Genomic DNA, 13,596 nt, shown 5'->3' with positions numbered 1-13,596 from the left:
CGACAGTAGTTATAATATTGATGTTATAACTTCAGCGTAAATCGGATCATGCGAACGTGGTAGACGAGAGTGACGGGATATGTTTTGATTCTGGAGGCTCGTAGGACTTCCGTGTCGCGAGAAGTGCCTTATCACTCGACGGTGTTCTGCAAATGTATAAAGTTCACATTAAATCATACGAAGCCATATAGATGAAATAAAAGTATTAATTACACGAACGTATATTTTCTATATATTCTCTAGAAATAATAAATCGACTACTCGAAACGATTGATTGTCCAAGACACGTGTTAATTCCACTTGTAAAACTTTTGACACGTAAATAGAACCGGAAAAGGTTGACCACGAAAGGAAAACAACCATTTCGGTGATTTTACAATGACGTTCATCGTCCTAATAATCTACACACTCGTGAACGTTTTTGTTCGAGCAATGCGGCGTACAATCATTTTCGCATTTCCTTGGAACTGTAGGAAAAACGTTTGTTGGGTTTTCTTGGTAGCGGTGGTAAACGGATGGAATTAAAAAAATCACTCAGAAAACGTGGCCGCAAAGTCACGCTTGTACGCCTACTAATTAGCCGAGGAGTGGGTTTTTTTAAAAATTTTTTTTTAATAAATTTGAAATTGCACGGCTTGGAAGCGGAGTGTTTCCGGTGCTGCGTTCGCATGAGCTTTGCTATTTTTTTTTTCATCATCACTCCGACGAGTAGGTCTCAATTTCGAAATGTCACGGGTCCTTTGAGAAACGATCCGTGTGATAAAACGCGAAATTCAGGCCAAAACATTCTAGGAGGGAGATTTGTCGTCCTGCGTGGTGTTTTCGGGTTGACTAGAATATTCCCAGTGGAATATTTAGTTTGATAATTTTACGAGTGTCACGGGAACTTCGTGGAAGTTGTATTGATAGACGGGGAGTTGTGCGAGCACTTGCTTCGCCCCGTTAGAGCTTAAGTTACGAATAACAGTTTGACATCCGCTTTGGAACGAAATTATATTCATAAAATTAATCCCTTATGTTTTTCATGAACTGGACTGTAAAATACGATTACGAAAGTAATCCGTTCAGGGTATCCGTTCAAATCGTGTCTATGTTATGTACTTAAACAATATCAGAGTTAGAATTATCAATTTTAAGTTGATGTACATTAATTTCGTAATGAAAATTGACTGAATGTTGTAAGTAATACTTTCTAAAACCAGCATTCAGGAAATGTTATTAACTCTCATCGAAATACAAATTTCTCAATAGACAGTATATAATGTGTAACCCTTAAAATCTAAATCCTCACGCACTACGGCGGAACAATGAAATTCGGTCGCAGAATTCGACCGATTACCTGAGCCGGAATTAAATTGCGTTCGATTCAATTTCGGACTCGATCCGGAATAATTTTCATGCTTCAATTAAATCTAGCGAAATACCGATCGTTCCTTCTCTTTGTTTAATGGGAGAGGGGAGCGGATTTAATTTTAGACTCGTCGTGCAGGTGGAATGAAAATAGTGAGCTAGCTATGTGTTTGATATATGCATCTACGGCTGTGGTCGCCATACCTCGACATTTTAGCAACCCCAAATACCTCTGTATACCAAGTTTATCTAAATCGAATCACTTTTCGTATTTTGAATTTCGAGATTTCGAGTTCAGATTTGGAATCAGTGACCACAAAGCAGTGATCATGCTTGGTAATTTATTACTCATGAAATAACCAAGAAACCTTTATCCTTGACGTTCCTCTATTGTTCTCTTTTCGTCTCTCGCAAGACAGCCAATGTTGTACGAATTATTTAAATTGTTCAGAGGATAGCACGCTCCACGCACGTCGTCCGTGTACACATCAATTTTCGCGGGTCTATTTAAAATTAATGTGCGTGTCCTGAAAGCGTGTCACCGTTCGTTTTCGTCCCATACGAATCGCCGCGCGAACCGTTTCGTAACTGCTTGGGAACGAGAAATTTCTATTATATTGTTCGACGTTTATACAATTTATCGCCGCCGCGCGGAATGCTTGATGAACCGTGCGCTTTGACGTGCTCGCTAGAAACTTACTTCTACGAACAAAAGGATACTCATCCATCAACGTAACCAATCAACGTGTTCGCGGTTGCCGAATTTATGAAGGACAAAAAGAAATTGCCACAAGAATTCGGGTTCTATATTGTTAGAATAATGTTCGAATTCCGGGCCTCCTTTCATGTACTTCCTATTGCGATGTGAACCCTCTATGCAGCATTGTGCCGTTTTGTATGTAACGTATATATAGTATTTTATATCCCTTTATCCTTTAAATATATGTTTGTTGTAAGTGTAATGCAGTCTGCTTAACTCTACACAATTCCCTGGCAAAACCCTCAACATATATATATACAGGGTGTCCCAAAACTCGGAGAGGAGCCAATATTCTTATATCCCACTAACATAAAAAATGGAATGGTCATTAACGAAATTAACTGCTTACCACTAATAATAATCGTCGCGTCGAATCAATTTATTCCATCGTATTTGTCAGTATGCCCGTACACATCAAACAATCCCTGACATCATAAATTTGTTTCCAGATATGCTTCCGCGTTGTTCGCAAACCGGCAGCAGGCATTATTATTATTACATCTGACCGTGATAATCGATGTGACGCGAGTACGTGCCGCAAGCGCCGATAGAAAATACGAGCTCGCGATGCTATAGCGGCTCACGAGGCTAATACTGGATTAAGTATTCCCCTTTTGATTGAAATCGGTTGAATCTGCAGCGGCCGCATAAATTAGCTGCTCCCGGAATCGTGTACGCAAACGAAAATTATATACGATAGGGGATTATCGTAATATGAATTTAAACTCGTCCGATATTAACGGGTGGGGCCATCGAAAATTCAGTTCCGGTTAAATACGACTTAGCCATTGTGTTTATATAGTTGTTAATTATAGACGACAGATTAAACGGGTGAGAAAATCGCGTTGGGCGGCAGTCGGTGATCTGGATCAGTGATTGCTTTATATATGCTGTATATATTTGCCCTGTATATATTTCATGCAAATGCAAGAACTCCTTCTAATGTTCGCCAGGTTGTCCGTGCTCCGTTCCACTTGCTCCTCGAAACAACCTGGTGGAAAGAAACGCGAGAAAATCAAGCGTTTCCAACCGCTTTATTCTCCAGGAGAAGTTTCAATATTTGGGTCACAGACTTTTCCCTCGAAACTCGAAATGCACCCGGGGTACATGTTGCCCGCATCGACAAGCACAGTCGCGAGAACTAAGTTATTTATCGATAAAATACGTAGAGGCGTGGGTAAGGTCGTGGTGCGAAAGGCAGGCGCAAACGCGACAGTGTACTCGCTTCTAATTAAAAGTGACATAGAGCTTCTCGGGGTTTGAAAACTAGTTTCAATGACGGGAGAAGGAAAATTCCGCGCGGCGACTGGGCGGTTCGAGTTAAAATTCAATCCGACGCTGTTACCGTCTATATTCCGGCATGCATCTGTCGAACCAGGCGGTTCGACGATAACGAAATCCCGAAAGAATCGGAATGCACACCGCCTCATTGAAAATTCAACAAATTCGCACGTGTATTTGATCCGTCCCCAGCCGTGTTCCGTTTAATCTATCGCTCCCAGACGTTCGGCATTCCTCCCGTTGCTGTGGAATTCTAATTGTTTCGTTAGATCGTCTTGAAACAGTGGCATTCGTTTGTCCAAATTGCTCCTGTCTACATTTTTGCCTTGATAAACAGTGGTACCTATAAATATAGACTCCGTTCTCATCTGACAGTGAGATTTCTACGGTTACTGTAGACGAGTGTGTTTTTAATTGTACCACTATGTAGTTGTTCATCGATAACTTGCACTCTTCACCTCCCACCCTACAGACACACAAATCACCGCTACAACAGTTATTACAAACAAAACGAATTTCCAAGTTTCCAAGACCTCGAACGCAGACAGATAAATAAACGAGTTTCGCGACCCCCATCGTCGCCTCTTGCCCGGCATTTGTCGTGCATCTTTGTTCTAATTCGAGCCCCCGCCGAGTGTCCCCGAGAGTGCTCTAATCTGGATGCTGGACGAGCAGAAATCTCGCGGAGCATTTAATTCAAATAGGTCGGTAATTGTTCGGTCAATACTCTTCACGGTACCGTAACACGGTCGTTCTTCCTTCCCTTTCAGCCTGTCGGGGTTTTCATCAGCATCCTATGGACGGTACATTTCCGGCGTGCCAGCCTTGTCCCCCTTCCTCCCTCCGCGTTTATCGTGCACAAAACAACGAGCCGAGATTTCGCTCCCCCTCCCCATTCTTCTCCATCTAAAATCGGCTTCTAAACGTTACTCTACGCCGCTCGAATCTGCTCTGCGCCGCATTATTCATTGTTCTATCTTGACCGTCTACGGGTCCTCCATTATCTCGTGAAACGGCGGATCCAGCGGACAACGGCTAGATCCGCTATAAGGACGAACGACGAGGGGCGTTGGCGAAACGAAAAATTGGTTTTCAGTTAAATTACGAGACGATATCGTGATTCATGCACGACCACGAGTGCGGGGGGGGGGGGGGGGGTGGAAGTGGCCCGGCAAGACGAGGAAAAGGTGTGGGTGCAGGTTCGAAATGTAAACGGATCTTATCTCGGTCGATGAAGCACGCCGTTCGATATTCCGATACTAGCACCATCGCCATCGCCGTTAGCTCCAAGGGTATCGAGCCTGGCATAATGGAATTCCTCGTTATATAAATTTCGGTGCACATTTTTCTGGCACCCATCGATCTCTCAGGTCTTCCATTTTCCACGGCTTTTCTCTTTTAAAGTCGACGTATGTACCGGCCCCGACCCCGATCTCTATCCACCCCCGCGCGGCGCCCTCTCGTCCGCCGGTTTTATTCGATCTCCGCGAACGGTTGCTCGATTCCTCAAAGGTTTTCTTTTTTTCCTTGTAACCGTAGCCTGCTCGAAAAGCGAAATTCCATCGATAACTGGGAATCCTGGCCGTCGTCGTTTCTTTAAATGATTTCATCCCGCGCTGAACAAAATGCTCTGAGCCGATAAAAAGGGGATTCCCGTCGATTAACTTCCGCTTCGCTTTTGCTTCGACGTTCGCGAGCCGAGCGGAACGGGTAGCCGATCATCTCGAGAACGGTACTTAGGCGAGACCTCGAGTACCCGGATATCCGCGGAGCCGAATATCTGAATGGTGACGTCCACGGTTATCTGCGATATGGTTGTTACGATACGATCGAACAAGATCCGTGGAATCACCGGCATTTCGCGTATTTAACCGATCCGCAGCCATTGATGCAAGCAAGATTCTTCTGGAAATTAGCTCTCTATAGGGGAGTAGATAATATCATCCCATTGCGTTTCTTTGAAAATCCGATTACGGTTTAGTGGACTTAAATTAGATAGTTTTGGGTCCTTTTGATGCCTGGGATGACCACAGTCTTTCGTCCATATATATATTTTTATTAAGGCAATATTTTAGGGGATCTTCACATTTGTTTGGAAGCATCAAATCCATCGATTAATTTAGACGAACTTCTTCGATAGACATTTAAAATCTACATTAAAATCGTATAAACGTGTTTATAGTGTCACAGAGCGCGTTACCCGTAAATTAAATAAACAAACAGATCCTTGGCCGAGGAATTCGAGGAAGGGACGAGGCCCTCGAACAGGCCCATACCTTTCGTTCGTTTCTTTGTTACGCGCGGTTCCCCCCTCCACCAGTTTCCGTGATCCCTCGATCAGGCTCGATCCCTCGCAAGATGGCTCTGCTGTCTGACAATCCAGTCGCGTCGGTGTGCCTGCCTCCATGGACCGTTACTTGGACCGCGGTTCTCGAAGTCTGCGTTTGTTTACCTCTAATGAACTGTGTTCGTTTCGTTGGGTTTTTCCGTGGCTTTCCTCGTCGACGGTCGACGTCGTTCGTTATTACGCGGGTATTTGTTTGCGTACGTCACAAAGTGATCCTTTCCGAAGGATTAGCCGTTGATTCGGGTAGAAATCGGGAACGCGCAGAGAATGACAGCGGTTATTCGGTCCTCGTGCTTCGGAGAGTGAACAACGATCCCAGTGAGTGTCTTCTGTTCCACGTTAGGTTGATTTTGGATGTGAGCGCGGATAATGTGCGCAGTGGTACACTTCGGTTCGAGTTTTATGCAGCTGCTGATTTTCATCGGTTCCCGAAGGACTTGCGGTAAGTGCTTGTCGTAAACAAGTGACGACAGGTTTGCTTTTATCTGACGTGGAAATATTATTAGTTAAATGTAATCAGAAGGTATCGATCGTGTGTGCAATATTTAATAATCGTAATAAACTAAGAGAAATACGCATGTAAACGTTTCTAATGGCCATCCTTATCATCGTGTATTTTAAACGCATGTTGGAGTATTATTAAAAACCCCGCGATGCTATATGAACCGTGTTTGCACGAATACGTTTCAATGAACACCAGTTTTTACCAGTACATCGAGATTATTAGCTTGGGCATCACAAAATCCAATTTCCACGTGAAGAGACACTTGATTTTAAAATTTTTCTCTGCTAACTAGATAAAACTTCGTACCGCCATGCGTCATCGAGGAGACATTTCGATCGAAACTGGTGATCGCGACTAGGCACGATTTTCTGGCAATTCGATCTTTTTGATGTGATTATTAATTTCTCGAATCGATTGTAGAAAATATAATTCTTAACGTGACCCCCTTTTTGTGAACAATTGATTTTCTTTTCTTTTACTTCATTCGAATTTCACGTCCATTTTGGAATTTATCGGTGGAAATGTTCGAGAAATGGAAAAGAAGAAACGCACGTAAAGCAGTAATCAACAGGATCGAGGTTGGATCTCGCGTACAGTTATTCCAGTGCTATTTTTCTCTTCGTTCTTTGGCTGTTATTCTATCGCGTAGATCTGTGCACTCCGCAAACGGGGACAGATGTCGCTTTGTAACTTCACGTTCACATATCGGTGAATTTATTGACTTTATATTGAGAACCGACCGAACTCGTAGCACATTCTTCTATTATGTATCACTCCTTTCTATTGACCACAATGGCCTTTCATCTGAATTTCCTCCCGTTTCGTAAACTCTATTTCCTGTCAGCGTAATTTTCGTTTACTTTCAATTTTCCGCGCTTTGTTCTAGACCAGCGTTTCCCAAACTGCGCGCTCGTGGAATACTATATGCATAGTGGTTCCGTAGGATGTGTGTAAACGGTCTGAAAAAAAAATGAAAAATTAATTACTTCATTTAATGTATCACGTTCAATCCACCTTGAAAAATTGATACACTGCTTTTTTTTATATTTTAATTGAAGAAAATCTCTGTACAATTGGGATTTTTTTAATTTAAAAATTCGTACTTCGAAGAGTCAAAGATACTACAAAAAGTTACGTGTGATTGAAAAATATTCACGAACCCTGCTATAGGCAACCTCGATGCGTCGAAGCCACGATAAGATAAAAGTTTTATCGATTGAAAGTAATAGGCAGATTTTACGCGCAAACGAATTCGTGTCAGATTTAAATTTCTCACGGTAATTCGCAATTATTAAAATTATAATGCGACCGTTGGAGATTTCACGGGGCACCGGGTTGCGCATTATTCGAAAATTTTAATTATTCCCGGTGAATGTGAATTCATTTTACACCGTTAATAGATTAAAAATGCAACGAGTGAAATTGAGAATGCAGGACGCGTTCGCGTTGCGTTAATTATTTATCGCGTCCTTTTACCACGTAAGACGCAAGTTAATGCTACCACCTGGCAAGACAGGCGATCAAATATTAATATCGTTCTTAATAAAAAAAACCGCGCTCAACCGTCAGCGAGAACAAAATTAATGAAAAGTCTGTCTGTTTATACATACACGAAATCAGATTGAAGATTAATACAAAGTAGATTCTAGCACGAGAATTTTTTGAATGTTGACTTAAAATTCTTTTTTCGGTGAAGCGTGCATTATTTTCCTTTCGCGAGAACTGGGTCAGCAGACGTTTTAGATTATAATGTTCTAAATGTGAAAACGCAATCGAACGTTACATAGGAAAGCGGAAAATACTGAATGTGTTCCAGCAAACCGCGAATTTTGTATTGATTTTGCATTGCTTCCGAAATGAAATTGGGAGAACGGAGTAAAATATGACGAGGCGTACATTCATTTTTGAAAAAGTCGAATATATATCGGAGGATACAGAAGCAAAACGTGAATGTTAAACGTATCGTGATTAGAATACCGTACATACGCCAACAAAACCGTGCATCAGTGCCTTTGTTTATGTTTGTACGTCCAAGGTTTAATCGAAGTATTTATAAATATTATTTTATTTGTAGCATAAAAAGTAATAGATGTATTATTAACGAATTGAAGCGTACGAAGAAAGAATATTTTTGTAAATTAATATCGAATATCACATTCACAGTACTACATTCTGAATTAATATTCGGTTTTACTTTCATTAATACAATTTGAATTAATATTTAGTATCAGATTCAATGATACATTACGAGTTAATATTCAATATTGAATTGGATAGTATCATACGTTGCGAATAAATATTCAGTATTACCTTCACTATTACAATTTGTATCAATGTTCACTAATAGTTAAATATTAAATCATCAATACGTTTCGAATTGATATTCGGTATTTCGTTCACTGGTACATTTTGAGTGAAACTTCGGAGCACTTCGAGCGTTTCGGCGCATGTCCCGTGAATTGAAACGAGCCAGGATTTCCAGGGTATTGAATAGTATTTCGAGCGTTACTTGCTTGCACACTCCTCCCTTCTATCCAAATGACTTCTAAGGAAAGGTAAGGCCAAAAATTGCTGCCCACTGAGACGCTCTTTTGTAGAGAAAAAAGAATCGACCGGTCGAATTGTTGGTTTGCCGGACGGCTGCTCCACCAGGTGCGTTCCCCGGACCGTCGACGAATTCTTTTTCCCGAAACCTAATATCCGAAAGTGACCGTCGCTCATGGGTGGGTCCACCTGACGAAATGTGACCGTCCTCGACCGCGCGCCAGGACTCAAAATTCGAAAGTAAACGTTCGAAGCAGGACTTTCCAAACATTTTCGACTGCAGTTTTCTCCAAAAAAGAGAGAAACTCTGGTCAAGATTTTGAAACTGAAAAGTACTTTAGATTTATCGTAATCAGTTGAAAATGAAGTTGATTTTATTAATTTTCGTTGAGTATAGTATTTTGGATTTCATTGAAACATTCACTGCACCACAAACTGAACGGACTTTTTGGCCAACCTAATATATCGATTACAAAAGATGATCATTTTTAAGCCTGTTATTTATTTCATTCGATTGTTATCGACCGTTTTCTCTGTGTTCTCTCTGTTGTCGGGTTTACAATGAAACCAAAATGTTCACGCGTTTGATACAGTTGGTTACAGTTCACGCGAAACCAATTTCCCAACTCTCGATACTTTTCCAATCATCGTTAAGTGTTTGATACACACTATTACCGTTGATGGAATTCAGTCTTTCCGCTACTTTCTTTGCGGTTGAACGCGGTTCTACTTCGATTAGAGACTTTAGAGCTTCGTCATCCAATTCTAGTGGTCTACCTGGCCTTGGCTAGTCGGGGAAACCTTTTAACAGTTTCTTAACTACGGAACGTACTTATCGTGTATTTTATGAATACTTTCAATTGCATATTTAGACGTAGTGTCTTTTTTTAATTCGTGCAGGATGAAACGTGTACAATTTTTTTTCTCAAAATTTAAGCATGAACTTTTACACGCTTCATCAAGTTTCGTCAAGTTCCATCAAGTTTTACTCAAATTTCCTCCCCGCACCAAACGATACATTTTTCAGGAGGCTACGTATCCTCTACCAACAATGTTCCTGCAAGTACAGCCAAGGCCCACCCTAACGCACACGTAGGGACAATTTAAGTCTCGGACGTGAGGTCCCAGTTAACGTTTCCAAACGCTTCGACGGAAGTTTGCCCTCCGCGAACTTCCAAACTTTATTTCGAGCCGTAAAATCTGATGGTTAAAGTTGACTCTGACCATCCAACGGTCTGGGCGTAACCGGGTCGCTCACCCGCCTCGTAATAATTTTAAATATCGATAAGTATATCCGCTCGAGTTTCGCGCGTAATATTCAAGGGTAGAATACGACGAAAGGCGGGAAAATAACGCGGAACTTGACACGGGACCAAGAATCGAGGCGTGTTCCGGTTTTTCCGACGCCTGGCGACCGTATTTTTCACTTTCCATACTGCCGATTAAATTTTTTTTTTTTTTTTTTGCTTCGTCGAGGTTCGCCTTCTCGCGACGAGAGTCCTTAACGTTACTCTCCATTCTTTCTCCCTTTTTTTTTTTGTTTTACTTTCGCTGAGCTTTTTACCCGAAGCGACCAATCGTTTCTGCGACGCCAGATTTCCCCGATAGCTCGATAAATTTCCTTGGAAAAGGTTTGCTATTTTATGGTCGGTTCCTCCAAACGCCTCCGCTTCCAGCGAAAAAGCACGCTTCGGAATGAGCGGACGCGCGGATAGATAGACAGAGAAAGGGAGGTAAGAAAAAAAAAGAAAGGATTCACGTCGATTAATCTTCGTTTCTTTTGCCTGTTATGGGCGAGCTTTTCCTTTCGGATCTCTCGGGGCATATTGTGTACTCCCTCTGAGCATCCCCTTCCCTCTGGTCGCATCATTTTCCCCTCTTCGACGAGTCGGTCTCCTCGCTGTCTCCTGTATTATGCATTATGAGTTATTAATTATTTATAAGTGTGCTGCCTACTTGAAACTTCTTCTCCATTCCCGTGCGTCTTACGACGTAATATGATTTATCTGTCTACCTGATCTTCTCCTTTACCTTGGGAAACTTTTATATCGCCGACCGCCGGCAATTCGCGGAATGGTACCTCCACGACCTACGTAATAATGGAAATCGGTCCTGGGGCCGTGTCTTGTACGTATTTGCATTTATATTATGGTGTAATATCCGTTTAAAGATATTTTGTGGCAAGAGGCTGCGCAAAAAGTGTGCCATGGATGAAACTGCACGAAGTTGACTCTCACGCTACTCCGAAGTGAGCCTTTTCTTCAAGTCTTAGTTACGTTCTTTCTTTGTTATTTTTACTATCTTCGCGTTTCGTTAAAATTTTATTTCTCGTAATTAACCATCAAATTTCATTGTTTTCCCTGACGTTTGCTGGTCGAGCGTAAAACTCGATTAATAATCTCTTCATTATTGGGTAATGTTAAAACGGGACATTTTAATAGTTGATTATTGTTGTAGTTGGAGATCGTCGAATTTATCCAGGGAAAGTTTGTATCAAAAGTCCCCCGTAATCTTTCAGCGAGTGATTTTCGAAGCTCGATAGAACAGAGGTTCTCCGGGATTAATTTTCGCTTCTCTGTCGACTCCTATTCGCGTTAAATTCGCCTCTATTTTCTCGTTCGTCGTCGCGCGGCGTTCCTTGACACATAATTGCACTGGATTATCCCTTTGTGTGTCAGAAATTGTTACATTGATGTTAATGTTTTAAACTCGTCGCGCGAGGATTGGTGCCGCGTTCGTTATCGTAGTTATCAGAGACTCGTTTGTTCCTAAATTATCCACGTATTGGACGTTTTATTTTTGGAGACACGGGTACAGGAAACTTGACCGCAAATAAAAATCCATACTTAGCTTAACCTTTCAAAGAATTGGTTAGAAATTAATCTATTAAGATATTTACTCGAAAGCCAAGGATAAATATAGTAATCGCATAATGTCACCAATTTGACCGTATGACATTTTGAATTGCGTCAAAATATTACACGGATATTTAAGTAATTTCCCCCGGAGCATATTCAAATAGAACTGAAAGATAATCAAATAATTTCATGCATTATGTAGGATAACATTTACAGAACAACACTATGGAAAATTGATTGTGCAAATTGTAATATGAATCGCTGGGAAATTATATGCTCAATTTTCACGTTCGGTTACTCATCGTTGATTCGTACGGATGAAATCGTTTGATGAATAATTCTATGAGAGATTGGCTCCGATATTACAGCAGTTGATTCTGTCAGAATATTAAACATTATCCACCAAAACCTGGAAAATATTATATATAAAGGGCGATGAATAGTGGTAATTTATTTCTAACTAAAAACAAATTTTTAACGAGAATTGAATTCCTTCGATTCAGCGCATTTTTAACGTGTTGTTTTCCGGACCTTTTCCGCTCCAATTTCGGTCGCAGTTGATCTCGCCTTCCCATCTGAATGACAAAAGTCGCGAGATTAGGCGATCCGCTTAATTTCGGAATATGAAATATTATTCATATCCTTATCTGCATACCTCTCGCTGCACCTATTCCCGTGTAGAAAATACGGTACAAGATGCAAATGTAATTTATGCCTGCCAGGCGTTCCCGTCGCAGCCACCATTGCTTTCATCGTCGCATATTTACGTAACTGTACGCGTGTAATCGACTCGTTATCGGGCCATCGATACGCTTCGAATCGTTTCCCCGATGATTTTTATATCGACGAGCTAAACGCGCACGGACACCCGCGAAAATAAAAAGAAATCCCTCCCCCCCATTATTTCCGTTCCTTTCTTCTCCGCTTCGTTCGTGTAAAACGCCTATTTTCGACTCCACCGAGCTGTGCTCGGGATTCATTATTGCCGTTCTCTCTGTTCCCTCCGCCAGCGCGTGTCGTCTCTTGATTACTTTTACGTTCGAACGTGTCATCGACTATTTATAAATACGTATTTGCGACCGACTCGCAATTTTCTAGCTTTATTTACTCGGACGAAGAAGCGCGAGATCTTGAAGCTTCCTAGTTCGCTAGTTACGTCGATTACCCGTAGAATTTCTTTTTATTCGATAGACGCGTTCCACAAACAGGGAGTTACAGAAAGAATCGTAGAAATAGATGTAATTTGTGTTGAAATATTGGGGATACAAATAAATAGGTTCCATAATCTTTATGACGAAGGTAATGGTTTTTTTTTTTTTTTATAGATATAATTAACGTCAGCTTCATTCTCGTTCCGTGTTGTTCTTTCTCTTCCGACAATATTATTAATGATTAACGCGATTGAGACTCGACTGTATCGAGCTCGCATTGTATGTTGTTTTGTTAGAAATCCAATGAATAAAACATTTGTTTAACTTTAATGAACGTTAAACTTTGGATCCGTTTCGATATCAATTTGTGAACCATTAATGAATCTAAATAATTTCATAGAAATCAGACTGCAATATGTATGCATATTAAACTGTAATCTGTTTTCATTAGAGTCATTTAGGTTAAATGTAGCGAATATCGAAACGATACCTGCGACATTTGTGACTCTTTTAAATTATTTATAATCGAGGTATTTAAACCAAACTGAATGAGACAAATTATCGTCGATCAATTTTCCGGGCCAAATTATCTTGCACAATTTTTATCTTGCATTATTTTTAAAACATTTTTTTATATACATTTATAAAAAAATTCCTGAATATTAAAACTTCGACGATTCTCTTATTTAAATTTATAAAAATAGGAAACCCTCGCAATTTGTATTATTCGTCACCTCTATGAAAAAAATCAGATCTCTCTCTCTCTCTCTCTCTCTCTCTCTCTCTCTCTCTCTCTCTCT

The 13,596-nt window shown here is 40.9% G+C and overlaps 1 protein-coding gene across 6 annotated transcripts in view; it reads left to right on the top strand.

Annotated features, from left to right (window-relative positions):
• The window catches only part of LOC128873657 (leucine-rich repeat-containing protein 4C-like), a 260,823-nt gene that overhangs the window by 143,175 nt on the left and 104,052 nt on the right, over positions 1–13,596 (top strand). Inside the window, exon 1 of one of the 6 annotated variants that reach the window (XM_054117366.1) lies at positions 5,932–6,180. The exons of the other annotated variants lie outside the window; for them this stretch is intronic. The gene's annotated coding sequence lies outside the window, so the exon portion shown is untranslated. Of the gene's footprint in view, positions 1–5,931; positions 6,181–13,596 lie in introns of those variants that run through there. 6 annotated transcript variants of the gene reach the window in all.

This window comes from Hylaeus volcanicus, chromosome 3, assembly GCF_026283585.1.
Source record: "Hylaeus volcanicus isolate JK05 chromosome 3, UHH_iyHylVolc1.0_haploid, whole genome shotgun sequence".
Lineage (NCBI taxonomy): Eukaryota > Metazoa > Arthropoda > Insecta > Hymenoptera > Colletidae > Hylaeus > Hylaeus volcanicus.
The sequence above is the reverse complement of the archived record's forward strand: the minus strand, read 5'-3'. Positions and strand labels throughout refer to the sequence as shown.